This window comes from Salmo trutta, chromosome 23 (assembly GCF_901001165.1).
Source record: "Salmo trutta chromosome 23, fSalTru1.1, whole genome shotgun sequence".
NCBI classification, from domain to species: Eukaryota; Metazoa; Chordata; class Actinopteri; order Salmoniformes; family Salmonidae; genus Salmo; species Salmo trutta.
Genome location: NC_042979.1, coordinates 14,196,495 through 14,200,164, shown reverse-complemented (window position 1 = coordinate 14,200,164; position 3,670 = coordinate 14,196,495). Strand labels below are relative to the sequence as shown.

Sequence of the window (3,670 nt, the reverse complement as noted above, 5' to 3'; positions counted from 1 at the left end):
TATGCACAGTCACTTTTCCGCTACCTACATGTACATACTACCTCAATAACCTTGACTAACCGGTGCCCCTCACATTGTACCGGTACCCCCTGTACTCACTACTGTTATTTTACTGCTGCTCTTTAATTATTTGTTACAGTTTTTTTTTATGTATCTATTTTTTTCTTAAAACTGCATTGTTGATTAAAGGTTGTAAGTAAGCATTTCACTGTAAGGTGAATTCGTTTGTATTCGGCACATGTGACTAATTCTAATTGATTTCATTTCATTTATAGTACAGCCTTCACTCAATCTCAATCCATCAGAAAAGTTTCCATACTAAACCTCTGGGAAGATGAGGACGGGGTGTTGAGTTGTCTGCAACATGGTTGCTCAACCTGAAAAATAAAATAAATAACTTTAAGTGAATAACATGCTAATAATAACTGTTTGCACCACGTTAGAAGATTGTGCCATAATTGATTTGTTGCTTTTTACAGTGGTGTAAAGTTTACTATTTTCCTTTTTGACAACTTTTACTCCACTACATTCCTAAACAAAATAATGTACTTCTTACTCCATACATTTTCCCTGACACCCAAAAGTACTTGTTACATTTTGAATGCTTAGCAGGACAGGAAAATGGTCCAATTCACACACTTATCCTCTAGGGGCTAGGGGGCAGTATTTTCACGAGCCGGATGAAAAACGTACCCAATTTAAACAGGTTACTACTCCGGCCCAGAAAATAGAATATGCTTATTATTAGTAGATTTGGATAGAAAACACTCTGAAGTTTCTAAAACTGTTTGAATGGTGTCTCTAAGTATAACAGAACTCATATGGCAGGCAAAAACCTGAGAACAAATACAAGCAGGAAAGGAAAATTTTGTGGCTGTACCATTTTCAAGTCATTGGTAATAAAACACACAGTGACAAAGGATTCATTTTGCACTTCCTATGGCTTCCACTAGATGTCAACGATCTTTATAAAGTTGTTTGAAGCGTCTATGATGAACAGAGACCGAATGAGAAGGAAGGGAAGTTGACGTCCCTGGGAGGTCGTCACTTCATTATTGCGCACACATGCTCGTTCATGTGAGGCGAGACATTTTTCAAAACTTGTTTCTAGACACAGGAGAGGTCAGGTTGAAATATTACTGATGTTTCACGTTAAAAATGGACCAAAAGATTGATGCTAAACAACGTTTGACATGTTTGAACGAACGTAAATAGATTTTTTTTTTGACTTTTCGTCGTGACTTTTCCCTCCCATTTTGAGTAGCCTACCGAACGTGCTAACAACACCGAACAGCATGGAGTTATTTGGACATAAATTATGAACTTCATCGAAAAAAACACATTTGTTGTGGACCTGAGATTCCTGGAAGTGCCTTCTGATGAAGATTATTAAAGGTAAGGGAATATTGCTAATGTTATTGATGGTTTTAGATGATTCCAACATAGCGGCTAGCTGTATAGCCTAGTGTATTTTTCTGACCAGAGTACTCAGATTATTGCAAAGTAAAGTTATTTTGAAATCTGTCAATGTGGTTGCATTCAGAATGCAACCGTTATTCTTTGAATAACAGTTTAATACTTTAACCACGTTTTATAATTAGTATTTTTTTTGTAAATTCACTGGCAGTTTTGGGGGAGACACATTTTCTCAACGACACGCGCCGATGTAAAATGCTGTTTTTGGATATAAATATGAACTTGATAGAACAAAAATGCATGTATTGTCTAACATAATGTCCTAGGAGTGTCATCTGATGAAGATTGTTAAAGGTTAGTGCATAATTTTAGCTGTCTTTTCTGCTTTTGGTGACGCCTGTCCTTGAATTGAAAATGGATGTGTGTACTTTTTTGGCTATGTACTCTCCTAACATAATCTAACTTTATGCTTTCGCCGTAAAGCCTCTTTGAAAATCGGACAATGTGGTTCGATTAAGGACATGTTTATCTTTTAAATGGTGTAAAATAGTTGATTGTTTGAGAAATTGAAATTATTAGATTTTTGATGTTTTGAATTTCCCGCCTTGCTAGCAATCCTGTCAGTGGGATTAGGTTACCCTCATCCCCAAGATTAACAAAATAACATCCCTGCTTCTTCTGATCTGGTGGACTCAAACACAAATAGTTTGTTGGAGTTAAATAAAAAAATCTTGCCATCTGTTTTGCTTAATATAAGGAATTTATACTTTTACTTTTGATACTAAAGTATATTTTAGCAATTGAAATTTACTTTTGATACTTAAGTACATTTAAAACCAAATACTTTTAGACTTTACTCAAGTAGTATTTTACTGGGTGACTCGCTTTTACTTGAGTCATTTTCTATTAAGGTATCTTTACTTTTACTCAAGCATGACAATTGGGTACTTTTTCCACCACTGCTTTTTAATGCCCTTAGGCAACAGTCTGAGTATGAGACGTGGAAGGAAAGCATGCAGTTGTTTCTCAACAAGCAGCTGCAGTATTACCTTTTGGCCACAAGGTGTCAGTCTGACTTCAGATATCTCAAACCAAATGTGGGGGCTGAATTTCACCATGGCTCTCTGGACAACCCCAGACAGGCCACCATGTATCTGGCCAACCTGAGAGAGGACGTGAAGACTGAGTGGCAATCTTGATCAATTTAACATCTTTGCAAATAATGGGTTACACATCTGCCAACCAAACGCCCCACACGTTCCGCACTTGCACACATACACCACAGAGACGGCCTCACATACACACAATGCTCACAGTGACACACTAGGATTTACATACCATAGAAAAGCAGCCGTCATTGGCCAGGATGATGTCAATTGCAGTTGTGATTGAACACACATATGCCTCCATTCTTTGGTTTGTTCTCACTGTGGACAGAGCAAAGAAACTATTAAATGAGACACTAACAAAACCGCCTTTCTCATAAATCTAAAAACAACGAGTGTGTTCCACAAATTCCCATAAGACTGGCTTTGAGCTCAGTACAGGCTAGGGTGGTGAGTCACTAATGGTCAGAAAGCTGTCATGTACAGTGCATTCAGAAAGAATTTAGACCCCATGACTTGTGCTTAGGGTTATTGTCCTGTTGGATGGTGAACTTTCGTCCCAGTCGGAGGTCTTGAGTGATCTGGAGCAGGTTTTCATCAAGGATCTCTCTGTACTTTGCTCCGTTCATCTTTCCTTCAATTCTGACTAGTCTCCCAGTCCCTGCCGCTGAAAAACATCCCCACAGCATGATGCTGCCACCACCATGCTTCACCATAGGGATGGAGCCAGGTTTCCTCCAGACGTGACGCTTGGCATTCAGGCCAAAGAGTTCAATTTTGGTTTCATCTGGCTTAAATTCCTCCACCCACTGCAAGGCCAACAGTATGGCCATCATCTCCACCGTAGATACAGCCAGATTATCTGTAATATCTGTTTCCTGACTTTGACCCCACATTCCTGCACTACAAATGCTGACCAAGTACATCCTGTCCTTGGATCTTTTGAACCATCTGTGTATATGGCCACAAAATCCTGATACACAACATCAAGACTTATCAAACACCCTCCCTATCTTTCTGTAGTCTCTCCAATACTTCTAGATCTACTACTGGAGGTGGGAGTAGCCATGGTGGATTTACAGGAATAGCTACCGTTGGGCTAAACTCCCTTCCATACATTCCCATCTCCTTCCAGGTTACTACTGTCT

At 39.0% G+C, this 3,670-nt stretch overlaps 1 long non-coding RNA gene across 1 annotated transcript; it reads right to left on the bottom strand.

Moving 5' to 3' along the window:
* Window positions 1-323: 323 nt before the first annotated feature.
* LOC115159421 (uncharacterized) lies at window positions 324-2,991 on the bottom strand. Its single transcript, XR_003868883.1, has 3 exons — window positions 2,755-2,991; window positions 2,466-2,579; window positions 324-377 (listed from the first exon to the last, which is right to left on the bottom strand). It is a non-coding gene; the product is annotated as an uncharacterized LOC115159421 (long non-coding RNA).
* Window positions 2,992-3,670: the final 679 nt, after the last annotated feature.